Source organism: Cygnus atratus, chromosome 10 (assembly GCF_013377495.2).
Source record: "Cygnus atratus isolate AKBS03 ecotype Queensland, Australia chromosome 10, CAtr_DNAZoo_HiC_assembly, whole genome shotgun sequence".
NCBI classification, from domain to species: Eukaryota; Metazoa; Chordata; class Aves; order Anseriformes; family Anatidae; genus Cygnus; species Cygnus atratus.
This window is the reverse complement of record NC_066371.1, coordinates 21599370-21615886: the sequence shown is the minus strand read 5'-3', so window position 1 is coordinate 21615886 and position 16517 is coordinate 21599370. Positions and strand designations below refer to the sequence as shown.

At 38.3% G+C, this 16517-nt stretch overlaps 1 protein-coding gene across 2 annotated transcripts in view; it reads left to right on the top strand.

The window, feature by feature from the left end:
• Positions 1–16517, top strand: part of ERC2 (ELKS/RAB6-interacting/CAST family member 2) — a 519869-nt gene that overhangs the window by 502254 nt on the left and 1098 nt on the right. The window lies entirely within an intron of this gene.

Genomic DNA, 16517 nt, shown 5'->3' with positions numbered 1-16517 from the left:
TATTGAACAAAATGAACTACTTCTAAGAAGAAATTTTATTTCATCTACATATTCACAAAAAGATAACTAACTTGTATTTTTGTGAACTTACGTTAGCATTTTTGACAATGTGGATGCTACCTTTAAGACAGGATTAATCTCCCTTCTTGGAAATGACTTCCAATTATTTGTGTATAGGATGTGCACAATATTCTGCTTCCATGCACAATGTTTTCTGTTCAGAGTAGTGAGGGACATATGTTCATTCCACATGTTGGTAGTGATCAACAGGAGTTATGAATTATTGAAAATCATCACACCTTCCAGGCATTTCAGAGCAGTAACATAACAAGAAGGGACATATTTCCCTAAATGAATCTATTTTCATTCAGTGGGTTATTCACTTAACCAGCATTAAATGTAATCCTCTTTGAATCTCAGTGGCCACCTCCTACTCTTTCTCTGTCAGTCTTCATCTCCTGCAAAAGCATGAATTCAGCCTTCAAAAGAATAGTAGTTTGGCTAACTCTCTGTGGAGCTTTCTTTAAGAAATACAAGAGGGATTCTATAGAACTAGTGCAAAATAGCTCAAGGTCAGTAGCTCCTAATACTTTACATCCTAATTAAAGTATTCACATTTTGTTTAGTCTCTACCAACTTTTTTTTTCTTCTCATTTCTCTTTTTATATCCTTTCTCCCTCTCTTTTTTAAATCTCCTTTTCTCTTTCGCTTATTTTCTTCTAAAGATGGAAAGGTATTTGTCTCAGTAATGTAACATCATCACCTCTTTTAATGCAGATTTTGTTTTCAGGCAAGCCAAATCACACTGCTGGCCCTTGAGATTTGCTGCACACCAGCTTTGCAGAATATAATGGAGCGGGACAGTATTCTTTTTGATGTGGTTAATCTCTGTTATACTTGTGCCTCTCCTGAAAACTGCACTGTGTCAGAGAGTCTTTTGTAGCCAATGGTGACAGGAAGATCAACACAGAGAGGTTGCTCCATTAACCTCTGAAGTAATGAAGTTGCATTTCAGGCAGTCAACACTCACGCTGCCAATTTATTATCATTTAAGAGGAAGTGAAACTACTTCAAGCCACTCTAGTGTCCACATTTTGATAAATACACAGATTGCTAATGTTCTAATGCTAACAATCAGCCTCGAGGGGACCTCTAATGGTGAAGGATGCTGTAGCTGTGTGTCTCCTTGTTCTTGTAAAATGAAAAGTCTTCAGCACCAAGAAAACAAGCTAAGCCTTTTTTTCTTTTTTTTTTTCCATACTAAATACACAGATGTAGTTTTGCTGTTAATGCCAGCTTTATCTGTCCATGTGGAAATGCTAAAAGTAGATAAATCTTTTGAGAACCAGTTTGTGTAAACTTTCAAGGGAATCAAATTCAGATCTCCAGATTTGCTTCTGTATCATTCTGGTTTCCCAGACGATACACATTTGTAAAGGGGATTATTTCCTGTCTTTGAAAGTGACATAACCAAAATCTTGGGAACATATTTAAACCCTGAATTTGTTAAAATATTGCAGGATTGTCTGACCTTGTAAGTTTTTCATGACCAATAGTCAAATCCGTGAGAATGGCTTTCTGAGGAAGCAATAACACTAGCCTCCACCACCTCAGCAGTAAAACAGGCTTGTAAAAGAAAACACTGCAAAACGGGCATGACCATACCCCCATTCTTCCTGAGTTCTGCTCCTAGGCATGGTCTTTGGCACGTATTTTTTTCCTGCTAAAGGTAGCGTAATTTACATGTCTGGCTTTCCATAAGTAGTGAAAACACTTTTTATGTGTAAAAGTCCAGGTGGTTACATAGCCATATCATACATTCCTGTTCTCCCAGGGTGACATAAATAGTTATTTATCCACGCTATTTCAGAGACATAGAACCAAGGTGATCAGCTAAGTGCAGCATGTTCCTTGCTGGTGCCTGGCAGGATTTCTGGCATATTCATATTTTTGCTGAGGGCCAGGTTTTGCCTACAGATGGGTCTCTGAGTGTTCGCTTCCTGGGACTATTTTGACACAGCTCCACTAAGTAATTTGAAAGACTCTGTCTTCCGTGGGCTTTGGATGGCTCCTTTTAATGTCTTTCATCTGTGAGGAAAAAGCACTCAGTAAAGGAAGGGGAATGTTACCTGCATTTTATAAAAGGATATTGTTTATAAATTGAATATTCCCCTGTGGACTCATGCCCATTGTGCAAGATGACTGTTTTCTAGCCTCTCCTGTCAATAGTCTGAGCTACGTTTCCCTCCCTCTCGAGCTGTGCCTCTTCCTGCTGTGACGCAGGTTTGCTAGCCTGCTCCCCTGCACATGACCTCTGCGGGGGCAAGGTGACTGCATCTCCTTGCCTGGGCTTTTCTTTCACGAGAAATGGTGGCTGGGCTATGTAGTCTCTGGCTGATGGTGCAGAGCTCTGCCAAGCGCAGGAGTGAGCTGTGGTCAGTTCCTCACCCTGGCACCCTACCTGGTGGGCAACGTCCCAAGGTCTCTGTCCACACTGCAGGATTTGGAGCGGTGCTGCGCTGCTCTGCTGTCTGGCAGGGCTTGTCACAGACCTGGTGCTGGAGTGAGGACCACGAATATCTCCTGTGTGTGCTGCAAAGCTGTGTTGAGAAATGCAGCTCGCAGAGCTTAATGTATGTCCTCCCCCTCCTCTCTTCCCTACCCCCATGACACATTACTCTCTGTGCTGAGACAACAGGTATCTCAACACTCTCCCTTTTGTATTTAGGCAGGCGGGTTTGGAAAGGGCCCCCTACCAGGCCAGAGCATGGGGTTGCTGCAGGGTACCTGACATGACGCGCACGGTTTCGCTTTTTCAGCTGTGCTCAGCCAGGAGTGGATCAGAGCCCTGCTCCCAGTTGAGCACAGCTGAAGGGCCTGGCAGGACAATCAGGAGCACGGCCAGCCTGATCACGCTCAGCACTGCCTCAGAAATACGTTTGGCAAACTGGGGGGGTTGGGGCAGGGGGGCTGTGCTACTTGCACAGCCTGTGGCCACCGCAGAGCACTCAGATCTACCTACGTGTTCAGGCTGCCGTGCTCAGTTTCTGCAAGGACATGTCACAGAGAGGACCAGAAAAGCTGTCAAGAAATCTGCAGCAATGCTAAAACCAGAGAAACGTGGGCAGTCTTCTGTGGCCAGAACTGTTTCAACACTCTCTCCCTCTCTTAGCCCTCTAACCCCTTGCTTACTCGACATTAATAGCATTCATAAAGCAAACCAAACGCACAGTGCCCAGTGTGTGTGTATATGGAGAAAGACAGCTGAGATACGTGGTGTGTGGTGCTGCAGAAAAATTTTGTTGGCATCACGGTCAAATTTTCAGGTTGTGGAGATGTTTTCATTTAGCACAAATTTAGTTTATACTTTTTATATGTTTTCAAAAAAAGTGAGATAAGATTAGGCAACACTGAATTGTAATTTGTAAATCCATGGCGTGGTATTGGTTTGTGTCTGTAGTCTTTTTACGTGATTTAAATATACAGTTCACTAATCTTAGGCTTCTTCCCTTCTATGTTTAACCAAAGTGAACTGTTAAAGAATGTGACGTATTATTTTATTGGCATTGATTCACAACTGAGTCAGTGAACTTTATTGCACTTACAACTAAAATTGGATTCTAACTTTCAAAAATTTATGACAATTGCTCCTTCTTGTGGCTTGAATGTTGACGTATAATTAATTTAGGATTTCTTCTTGAGATTTCCTGTCTAGGTTTGTACCTGTCACAAAAATATCCTTGGAAGTTTATCTAACAGCTGGAACACCGTGAGAGTCAATTGAAATTTGGCAAAGAGATTTACTGGGGCCAATGGAAGTGCTCCGAGCAGGATGGCATAAATATGCAAAAAGAGACCTTTTTTCTTTCAGCTCTTTTACAGGATCCCAGTACAGGCTGATAATGGCATAATACTGAAAAATGCTGACATTTTGTTAGGTAACAATAACAGCAGAAAAAAGGGTTCCACAAGCGTGAATTAGCACTCTGTTGAATTATGCACAGAATAGAAATATGTCTGTTGCCTTCCCTCAACCCCAGATGCCCTACAGGTTTCAGCTCGTTCTTTTAAGAAACAAGATATATTTCATGGGAATTTCCCACAAAATGGTTTTGAAATCTTTTTTTGTCCCTCTGCAGGATTGAAGGAATTCTGAAAAATCAAAATCTAGGTTGTAATGACTTAGTGACAGTATTGAGGGATTAGGCAGTAAAACAGCAGATGACATTTCCTTTAGATAAATGTAAAATGAAGCATGTGGGAAAAAAGCAATTGTAACACTACATACCTAATGTCAGGATGTAAATTAGCCATTACTGTTCAGGAAGGAGATGTTGGAATTGTTGTACATAGCTCTCCAAAACTTAGCTTTTTTTGCAGCAGTAGTCAAAATGGCAAACAATATTATAAATATATAGAAAAGAAATAGTTATCTAAACACAAAGCCATTTTTAACCCCTGTACCAGTTCAAGGTTTGCCCACATCTTTGTTATTCTATATGTTCTGGTAAGCCAGTCGTAAAGAATACAAAGGAAAAGGTAGAAAGGAAAAGGGTAGAAAAAAGGATGATGAGAATGATAGATGTAAAATTATTTCTACATGAAAGAGGGGGGTTGGAACTAGATATCTTTGAGGTCCCTTCCAACCCAAGCCATTCTATGAAGAGAGACTGTTACAATATAATTCTTCAGCTGGGAAAAAAAAAAAAAAGACAAAATATGAGAGGTCTCTAAAATCTTGAATAGCCTGGAAGGTGTGAATATGAAATGATTGGTAAATTTTCTTACAATACGGGCACTTATTGAAATGAGCTGGCAATACTTACTCCAATACCATGTAACTGTTGCCCAGGCTTCCCATGCCAATTGCAGAGACTACAAGTATAAATGAAATTAGAAGAGTGCTAACTAGTTTGTGGATGACGTTGGTCTATTGATGGCTGTTACATGCAGTGTTCCAGATTTAGTGGGGAGCCCTGAGCTCCCAGGGACCCATACATTGCAGGAGTCTGGAGGAGGTTCTCCCTGGAGGGGGAGGAAAGGTCATTTCTCCTTAAGTGTATGGACAGGGGCAGGTGTGAGCTGCTCCCGATCCACACTTTGAACTTTTGAAGAGAGATGAATTAGAAAATACTGTTGGAACAAGCTGCATTTTCTGTAAGCCTGCAAAGCAATTTGTGCTCATTATCATGTCAGTGACTAGTGTTGGAAGATACGTAACTTGGGGAATTAAAAATAAAATTTCATTTAATGAAGTGGAAGTAAAACCCCCAAAATATTGTTGGAAAAAACTCCTGCAAAGGGCATTGGTGATCCTGCTCCCCCTCTCTCCCTTTTTATATCCCATGTCTGTGATTCAGTGGCATGAGAAAATTACTGATTTTTTTTGTGTTGTTTTGTTTTGTTTTGTTTTCACATGACTTTTAATTGTTGAGTTCTGCTACAGAAGCTGTTCTTGGTTCAATCAATTGTTTTTGTCAATAAAGCAATTGATAAACTACAGTTAAGCTATATATTACAAGAAGTGGCTTGTTCGAAAGCCCAAGTAGCTTTGACAAAAAATAAAAATAAAAAAATAAAAAATAAAAAAAACTACCTTTCTTTGACCTAATCCTCACATTTTATATTCTATCCCTCGTAATACACTAAGCTAAATTGAAGTATGAAAACAAATCATAGTCTAGTTATGCTTTTTGCAGGTTTTCTGACATCTTTGTGTCCAGCTCTAATGGTCTTTATACAGGCCACTGTGCCTCTTATCCAAAGTGTATAAATATGAATGTGGAGGTGATGGCCTGTACCAGTGGCCGTAGCAATGGTGATCTGTGTTATGTCTTTAAATTCAAGTAGAAAATGAGGAAAGACACGCAAGTGTGGAAAAAAAAATCCAGATTAGAACGAAATAGGCTGTATAGTTTTATTTTTATTTAGAATACTTAATGAGAAATTAGGATGTGTTCTTAAATTTGGTTTTTCTTTCTTGAATTGAAGGGTCCAGTAGGAACAAAGTTTCTTGAAACTAGTCCTGAAACTATCTTGTCTTTTTTGTAATATATTTGTTTCAATGAAAAAAATTGTTCTAAAGTACTAGTTCTGTTGCCGCTACCTCTAAAATTAATGGAGTAGTGAACAAAGTTTGGACTGCCAGTAGTATTCTTTTTTTTCCAAGCCATTTTTATGGGCTAAGTTCCATTCTAGTCTTTACTTTTTTCTCAGTGGGTTTGACACATTTGTGCATGCACACAAGAGTATCTGCTGGTTTTGTTTTGCTTTTTCTAATTAGCAAATTTTTGACCTCAAAAATGCTTTTGTGAATTACTCTTCTTATGTTTTATCTTGTTCCAACTGGCAGAACTGCAATATGCAGGTAAAGTAGATGGTGATGATAACACACAATTACTAGCTATAGTCTAATACCACCACTCAGCATGAGTTGGTCAGATTGGCAACAGAGACGTAAAGCTTAAGCAAACACAGAAATGGAGATAGCAAAATAAATAAATAGAGAAGGTCTGTGCACAGTTGGAAGGAGGGATTGAGAAGGGGAAAAAATGGGCATGGAGAAAATGTTCTCTAGAAAAAAAACATGAATTGGTGTAAATTGTGATTAATGATAGATTATTTGTGCTCATAAATTTACTGGTCTTGTATTGCTAAAGTAGTGTTGTTAGTTGGTTGTTAGTTTAACTACAATACATCAAATTTACAAAAAAAAATGCATCAAGTAGGAATTATTGTTCTTGTCATTTTATATGATTTTGTAATGAAGTTCATATTTTTGTTTGTATATGTTTACCTGTCATTTGACACTTGCATGATTATCTCCTTCGGAAATCTTGCAGACTAAGCCTCTGATCTTGCTAACTTTTACATGCTTGCTGTTAAGTTCATAAATGGTTAAAAAGATGGTGTTCAGAGATTTGGGGGAGCAAGATTTTCTTTATTGCTATTTTATAATTTCCCTTTATGTGTTTATTAATGGTATGCAGATGACTGTGGGTCTTCAATCTGAATGGCATATTATATGCATGCCCTTAGTAAAAGAATACCCTGAAAGGTCCTATTCAAGACAGACACTTAAGCATGCTCTTAGTGTTATGTGCACGCTTAAGTCTCACTTAAGTAACAGTTGAAATGTATGTTTATATGCTTAGCAGAACTGGTCCCTAAGTCTGCCCTATCATGCACTGAGAAATGCGTGGGCAGACCCATAACTGTGGAGAAGCTCGTAATATTGGGGCCTAAAGTATAAAAATTATTGCATAATTAGACCACACAAGCTAGATTTCAAAATGCTGCGTGTTGTCTGGATGGGTATTTAAAAAATAAGTAGCTGTCAAGCATGTATGGTCATGTTCACACTGCCACACACAGTCATTGTAATGCTGTAGCAGTTCTAGGAGTTTTAAGTGGATCCAGCACTGGTCTCACTTCAAATAGACCAAACCAACCAGTGCGCTCCTTGGCTGGATCTCTTTCTTCTTGACATTAAAAGATGCAACTGTAAATATCACACTTCAATTTAATAAGTAGGTTCCTATCATGAACCATATAAAATACAAAATAGGATTCTTTGGAGAAGATGAAAGTATATCTCATTAACTGCAAAGCAGGTTTTTGATATATAACAATAGCCAGAGCTATCCTTTGGCATATTGATTTCTCTATTTTTATTAGTAAAACAACAGGTATACCTCACAATGTGCTCCACAGAGAAATTGGTATTTAACTGTACTGATAGGATAACTTTAAAGAGAACAGAGCTATTAACTAGCAGAGCAAACTAATGAAACAGCATGTTCATGGTTTACCTAAATTATGAAGTACGGACATATAACTGTTGGTACAAATATTCCGATCCACATAGCAATACTCTGAAACTCATTAGTTTATTCTCAGCTTTAGAAGATAAGCAATCTAATGCAATTGGAAAAGCAGATGCAAACCATTAGATTCATCTTTATTAATTTTCTTATTATTATTTGCTTAAGAGAAAGATAATCCCAAGCAAACTTCTGCCAATTTTCTGGAGTCATTTGCCCTGAGGACATCATGCTATGCCCAGTGCTTCCAACAAGACTTGTCCTTTCTAGCCAAGAATCCAGTCTTTTCCTAAGGGAAGAAAAAAGCCCACACACGAAGTACCTCAGACCTGCACTCAACCTTTACCACCTCTCTTCCTCCCGAATCCGTCCAGCCCTTGGGTACTCCAGGAGAGGAGTACAGCCCTTGTACTCCTGCTTGTTGGCTGGAATGTTTTTGGATTAAACTTCCTCACCACAACCACCAAATTTATTACTGTTTACTCTGGTACAACAACATCTTGTAACCAATATGCTTCTAATAACAGAGCATGGTGACAGCCACAGTAACTAGGGTTATCTGAGAGCAACAGTCAGCCAGTTTTAACTATTAAATATTGACTGACTCCTGTAGGATGCACGAGGTGAAAACCAAGTCATGCTCCCTACCACCAGGCAAATATGTGTGAGATTTTAAGAATGTCCTTCTAGTCCCAAACTATCAGCAAATCGAAAAAGATGACAGTCTTTTAAGAAATTAAGTCCTACAAATTCTAGAAATTTCCCTCACCCAGAGAAAAGCCACAGCTATGACCTTGCTTGGCTCGGGCAAAAACTTCAGAGAACAGAAAAGGAACATTCCTTCATCCCTGGTGGTCAAAAAAAGAATGTGCTTTGCCTTTAACATCACTTTTGTCCCTCCAAAAGAAGTGGCCAGTTATTTCTGTGAATCAGCAAGTCTGAACTTACTGAGCCCTTGGCTGCACTGCCAGCAGCAGTGAGCTGGGCACCCTGCAGGGCTGACCACAACTGAGCAGGAATCCTCTTGCCTCACCTAGGAAGAGACAGGGGAGCCCTCCCCAGGGAAATGTATCTGAATGGAAAGAAGTAGCCAAACCCTTTTCTCCTTCAGCCTCATGACCTCTCTTTGTCATTCGCTGCATGTTTAACCTGTTACATGCACCCAAGCTTTAGCTCGTTTGGGAATGAGGGCAGAGACATCTTTCAGATGCACAAATGTTCAACTAACTGATCTGTTGCTCCATATCTACAGACTGGTAATTCTGGGAAGTAATGAATCTATGGGAATTTACTGAACGTGGGGCTGCAATGCAGTTTTGAAAGGCAAGCAGAACCTGCAGGTCTTGGGGATCATGAGCATCCTAATCAAAGTGTAATGCAAACTTACACCAGTTCCTTAAAGAGATAGAAAGGGGCATTCTTCTTATTTGTAACTCATAGTAGGTTTTATGTCTTAAATCTACCCTTGTTGAATCCATTGTATCCCTGTTCATTAAGTTCGTTCGTCTCTAGTGTTCATTTCACAGTCTGATTTGTTTGTTGTTGTTTTTTTAAACTCTGATTTAAATATATGTTTTATCTTAAAGAAAGGAAAAATAATCAGAATTGGGAAACGATGGTTTAATTAAGTGGTTGCTCATAAGTGAAACTTATCCCAGCTGAATATTTTGTGGGTTCATTTTTGTTGTTGTTTTCATTTTGTAATGAATTTCTAGCAACAGAGATTTATCTATCTGGTGAAAATTTCCTCTTTTAAGAGAAAATGGCATCTCAAGATTTCCTCTTTTTTTTTCATATTAAACAAAACATGCAGCAATCTGCAATTAAATTTCAGTTAACAAAATGTAAAAATACACCCAACCTTCATCTGCCAAAAATAGTTTGAAAAGTAATTTTACATCTCTGACAATGACGACTGTGTTTATGACATATTTCTGGTGCCATATTCCACTCTCCTATCACTGCCAGCTTGCGTCCAGTATTTAGAAATAAAACAGAAACACATTGAACTCGCTGAACTAGATGTTGCCACACTGCAAATCTAATGGGCTTAGTGACCACAACCTACAGGGGCCAGAATGTGTCAACAGCAAAAGGGCCAACCTCAATCACTGTCTGTGCTTTTACAAAGTTGTTACATGTTTAATTCTTTGCAGCTTAGTCCTCCTGCTGTTTTGGCTGCTCAAAACCAAGGCTCATATATTGCAGCAGCCTTCTCTACCTCATATAATGCCACAAAGGTCCCAGCAGGAGACCTTTCAGTGGAGCAGACAAGCCACAGGCTAGGGCAAACAGGGCATCACAACTTCCTAATAAGATGACTTATTAGATTGGGGGCTTGACACAGCTTTTATTTAACCACTTCTTTTCCCAGCCACCAGAAACATGAACTGTCTCTCTGCCTGAAGCACAGCAAGTGGTATGTGGATTTACAGCAAGTGCTACCACATGCATTCAATCCAGTCTATCAGTAAAGGATGATTTCTGATGCCATCTTTGTCACTGTACTGATAGATTAATTTTGCTGTTAATATCAGAGTTCCAGCTGCATGAGTCTTTGATTATATTAAGCTCGTGCTTTTCCACGGGGTTGGTCACTGCCTATTCTGGACTTCAAGTGGGCTTGTGTAGGGCTGGCAGTGAACGGGTTAAATGACTGAAAGCACAGGATCAGTTTCCTGCCTGCACTTGCAATGGCCTAAGGCAGTGCCTGCTGTTCAGGAGTTAGAGAGAGTGCCTTGCCTTGTCCCAGGTGGCAGACAGGCAAACCATGTTATTAAGAAGCAGAGATCGCAAAACCTTGATCTTCAAAAAAGGCCCCTAATTAGTCCCTAGCATGAGAATAAATGGCATTCCACATCAGCAAGGATGAAAAAGGCTCCTTCAAATTTCATTAAGTAATCTCTGCTATTGACAGTTTTTAGGATCACATTGGGAACTCTTGTTGTTTGAACTGCTTTGCCCAAGAACTCTTCTTTATTTGTCACTTCTGTTTGACTTAAATTAAAGGAAAAAAGTCTTAATGGTCTCACGTGCTGCATCTTAAGGAAGTCATAAATGTCCTAACAAAGAGCTCCATGCCCTACGCTGCTGCCTCTGTGAGCGGCTCTTGGGTCCACTGGAGTCGACAGAAATTTTTCCATCATCTTCAATACACTCCAGCTCAGACCATCAAAGAGTACTGGGATGATGCCATCCTTCACATTTCACATTATCCTTTTTTTAAATTCTGTGTGAAAGTGGCAGATTGAAGAATATGTGCTAAGTTTTTTCATATTTCTGAAAAGCTGTGATTTGGACTAGATGTGTTGTATGAAAAGGAAAAGCTTATTATTTAAAAAAAAAAAATCTCTTTCAATTCATTTTCCACTTGTCTAATTTTGATTTATAAACACTCCCAGTAGAGATAGCATCCTCATCCAAATAGTCTTAAGGTTCACAAACTTAATCTAATTTTATTATGTAAATGTACCGTAGTTTTCAAGGACACTCACTCTCTAGAGGACTTGGATCCATTTGATTTTATTCATCCCAATGGTATCTGCTTTTATCCCTAACTCAGATTAACAGTTCTGGCATTACAGCAATATGGAAAGTTCATCACATTCATGCAGTGATTCTACCACCAGCTGCATATCCTTCTGAAGTTTACTGTATAATGAATTTAAAACATAAATAGCAACAAATGGGATAAATAATTTCTTAGCCAGTATTGGAATGAAGTTCATTTTGTCTTTATAAATAACTTTTTATACTGATGTTTCTTGTGACCCTTTCGATATTTAATTAAGTCACACAGTTTCTGTATTTTTTTATTATTATTAAATATATTTTATTCTCATATTTACCATTTTCAAGCTTTATTATAAGTAACTATAAATCACTGACAAAGTAAGACGAGAAATGGTTCTACTTTTACAATTTAACTCAGATGATATTTTCAAGCCTCTAAAAAATACTCCTCTGGATTGCTTATTCAGAATCAAGAATGATTATAATTGGAGATTTTTCATATTACTACAGAAGATAGGCTTTTTTGTTAGGGTTTTATAAACTAGATTTGAGCTGTTTATTGTGTGATGTGCCCCATTGGTTTGGAGCAGTGCAGAACACCTTTTGCCCAGGTATAACTGATTGGTGCCAGACAGCTGCAGAGCTCCCAGGTAACATTTCCTCAAGTGGAGTTTTTAAAAATGACTAAAATTTGTTCTCCTCCAAGCAGGGTGTTTACTTTCTGTGTTCAGTGTTCTCCAGATAATGTGCAGTGCTGCACTTACCATTTGAATCAGGAAACTTCCTTTAGCATTATTTTAACCTGTGTGCTTTATTGATTTGAGATGTAAGAAATTGTATGCCAAAACTTTGGTTATTTTAACTAGTTCTAAACAAGAAAGACTAGCATCAGTTTTGACAACAAACAAAACCAGGTTTTGTTCTATTGGTTATGTTTAAAAGATTCCAATTTCAAACCAAACACAACTTGTGGTTATTCTGTCAGATATTTATATAGCCACTAGGGCGCCATAGTTATGCACCGCATACATCATTGTATTTTTAAAATGTACTTAATGAACATTTTTTCTTTTCTGGTAACTACTTCATTGCCTTAAATGAATGCATTCCAATAGAATTTGTAACAAATGAGCACTTTGTGTTTGCATTAATGCCAAACACGTTTAACAAATTTTTAACAAGGAACACTGGCAAAAAGCCAAACTCCTAGAGGGACACTGAAGGAATGCTATAAATTTAAACTAGATTTTACCTTTTCACTCAGCTCAACAAGTGTCTTAGGTGTCTTTGGCATCTTGGCATTGAAAGTTTTCCACGCAGGTTGGATACAACTTTATGTCTTAATTATTTCTTTTGTTGGCCTTCCCTGCTGAAGATTTTCAGATTGATATGACAGACTTTAGCAGGATACTATATTCATTAGAAAGTGAGAGGTTGTTTTTTGTTCTTTCCACAAGAATTGGGCCAGGTGGAAGTAGCAAAACGTGTATTTTTTGTTGGGACAGAGAAGTTCATATGCCATTGTCGTATCTTATGTTAAGGGACGTGTAACAGGGGAGAGCACTCCCGCAGATCTGTGCTACCCAATATTGTTTCTTGTGCTGAGTGGCAAATACCTGGACTGTGATTACATTTGCAACTGCACTTCAGAGGCAGGGGAAAAGCAGCCCGCAGTGCTCCCACTGGTCCAAGCTCTGGGCTCACACAGAAGCCATGAGCAGATTTTTTGGCTGAATCAAACATCTGGGGGGATTCTGCAGTTGTTAAGTTATGCCCACATGGTACATGTCATTACATACCTTGGGAATCACCTAGTCTGCAATATGTGTTCGTATTAAAAGTGTTACAAGTAGCTGAACAAGCCACATGCTTGCTTTTTACTTGTAACTTAATATATTAATTTAATTTTTACTATGTTATTTCAGATTTAATCAAATGCAGGAACTGAAAAATAATAATACTTAGCACTCATCCAAGACTATTAAGGCACATTACAAACATTAAGCCTTGCAAATTCCTGAGAGGACCCTGATGTTATCCCTGCTATAGCGAAGAGCAAGTTAAGCACAGAAAAATGATGTGGCTTTTCCCTTACTCACAAAAAAAGCTAGTGGCAGGGTCAGAATTCAGCATAGTGCTGTGCCAGGGCTTTGTCTTAGTTAATCATGTCATTCTTTTCATGGGTTTGGATGAGCAAAACTAAAAATTGAGAATGCATTTTTTTTTCTTTTTTTCTTTTTAATTAATGTCATTCATTTTTCCTTTTTTAATTAATGTCATTTAGATTTTGTTGTTGCAAGAGGCACAGCTGAGTTCCAGGAGGTCACTTGAGAAAGACTGTGTTATAGCCTTGTTTGTGCATTACTATTTTTTATTTTAGTTACTTGTTTCTAGAAAATGAAATTATTTCACATCATTTGTTAGTAGTCTGATGGCAGTAATGATGAATTAGTGCAGAGAAGGAAACTGAAGAATTAATCCTGACAGCTTTTTAAAAGATGTCACATTATAGTGCATGTCTTGTTATAGCTTAAGGAGCAGAAATAGCCCTAACAGGATTCTATTAATGATATCCTTCTCTACTAACATTTGGTCAGATACCAGTTCCCTACAATAAACTGGCCATTCCCTCTCTTTCTGACTTGCTAATTACCATATCAGTCGTTGGCCTTTTATGTAGGTACCATGTGTAACAGGTTAGGAGAGGGCAATTTAAGCCTATGTGAATGGGTATCTGTTTTTGTATCTGGGTGCTTGTTGCAAACATTTGGAAAGCATATGGAGCATAATGGACATTAACCCAGATGTCAAAAATAGCCTGCATTTTACTACTGTTATTAAACAGTTTCCCCTTTAACCCCTTTGTGTTTACCCACCCTCTCCCAGCTCATTCCTGCAAATCACTGCTGAGAGGAAAGGATTGGAGGTAAAAAGTAGTAATCTGGCAGGTGTCTTTATCCGAAGGAAAAAGAACCCGAACAAATATTTGTGTGCTACTACACTTTTATATCTTCACATCCTTCTGATATTTTTGTTGACTGGTATCTAATGGACTGTCAGAGGTGCCAAACTCGTAAGACATTAATTTCGGTTGCAACACTGCTGAATCTCAGGCCCAATATACGTTACCGACTTTTATTTACGTCTCAGAGGTTGTGACCTATAACAAATACAGCATTGAAGAAACAAATATAAATTTAATTTACTCAACCTCAGTTGGTATTTGACAGCAATATCCTTTTATATATTTAGTTGACTTACTTGAGAAATACTTTGCATTTCCTACCTGTGGTGAGCCAGTTTTTGTTACAGTCCCAATACGTGTACGGTTTCCTGATGAATGGGTGGGTTGATTAAGCGGGTGGGGTTTATTTGGGAGTTTCATTCTGTACTAAAACCTCAATGAAAATATGGGGAGCAAGCTGAAAAGAGGTTGTGTTTTGTGATTGGCTGCTGCTGCTCAGATTGGACTCTATTCTTAGTTCTTTTTGAGTGCATAAATGAGTGTTAATTGCAAAGGAACTTCAGCTTGTAAAATATCAAGTATATTGAAGATTTGCTGTGATCATATTTTAGTGAACCTGTTAAAAAATATAGACATTTTTGTGCTAAGGTTTCTGGAATGTACTCTCCTCGTTAATTTATATGGGTGCTTCCTATGCATATATATCTCTTTGAATGATGATCAAGAAATACTCGGCACACAAAAGAATGGGAGCTATGCACGGTTCACAAAACGTAACGCATGCTCTGACTTACCGTTTTCATAAAAAGTTCGCAAAGATTTTATGTGCCAGAACTAGTAACATGATCTACTTTAGGAACTCCCTGGCTTTCCAGCTCTGCAGAAGTCATTTTTTCTTCATTCAAGGGCCAAATCCAAAGCCTGTTAAAATCAATGGGAACCTTTCCACATTTCAGTGGGCTTTGGATTAGTCCCGAAGTGTTTTAACCAGAAAAATTGTACCAACCTCCCATTGGAGAAGTAAAATTATTCATCTAAGTTTGTATTATATAAACCATTATATGTAGTTACCACACAGACATGAACTTGAAAATAGGGATTTAAAATCATTTGCGAGTGTGTGTTCTATGCAAAGTATTGCACTTTACTCATTGCATAATTACTCTGATAAATGTTAGCTTCTAGAATTTAAAGAGGCATTTTAGTCAAATAGTTATACACAACAACATTTTTTCAGCTGTATCCAAAAATGTAAAAATTCTGCAGCAGTTACTTTTTTATTAGATGGATGTTTTGGAAACCTCTCCAGTTAAATAAATGCAAGCTTAATAATGAAGGATCCCATACCTAACGCATTTTCACTTCTCCGGGAACAAAGTAAGTAGATAAATGAACAACTGCCCTGCAAAGGAATCATTTCATTCCTCCCACTCATCTGATATGCAGATACCATGAATAAGACTAATTCACTGCACTCTGTTCAAGAGTACTGTGCCATCTGTTTGCAACAGAACTATTGGAACAATACAAATCATTCAGGCCTCACACTGAAGTCACTTGCAATCAGACAGAGCCTCTTACAAAGCCCATGGACAGCAGGAAGACACTTTCCACTGACTGACTCAGGCTTACACTGGTTACCTTTAGCAGTCCCCTAGATTTCAGAAGTACCAGCCAAGCCATGGAGAACAACCACCACTCACAAGTGACTGCAGGGCTGAAATGCTCACTGTGGAATATTTCAATTTTTATAAATCTGAGGTACTTGTATCCACAAAACCTTCCTCCATTGTCTTGAAAATTAAAGTGGACTTTAGTTTAAAATACTTAAAATACAACAATGAAATGTTGCTTTCAGTACCTCCATTTTTGGAGAGTCGCTAGGGGCACTGCACATTCCACCTGCCATGGAACAGAGCAGAAATAAAAGGACAATTCCTTTGGTTTCCAAATAAAACATTTATTTTTTTTTTAATAGCATTTCCAATTCAAAGCTACTGTGCCTGTAGAGAACAGAAAACTCCCCATTTGCAAAATCACAAACACAACACAATTTAACATCTTTGGAATTTAAAATCTTTCCCATTTAGGGGAAATCTTGTGACACAAATCACCTGTAAAACTAATTGCCACCCTTTAAGCATATCAAATGGGTTCAAATTGAATTTAAATCCTTAACTAATCCTTAGTCCCTAGAAAAGCAATATATCCGCTGA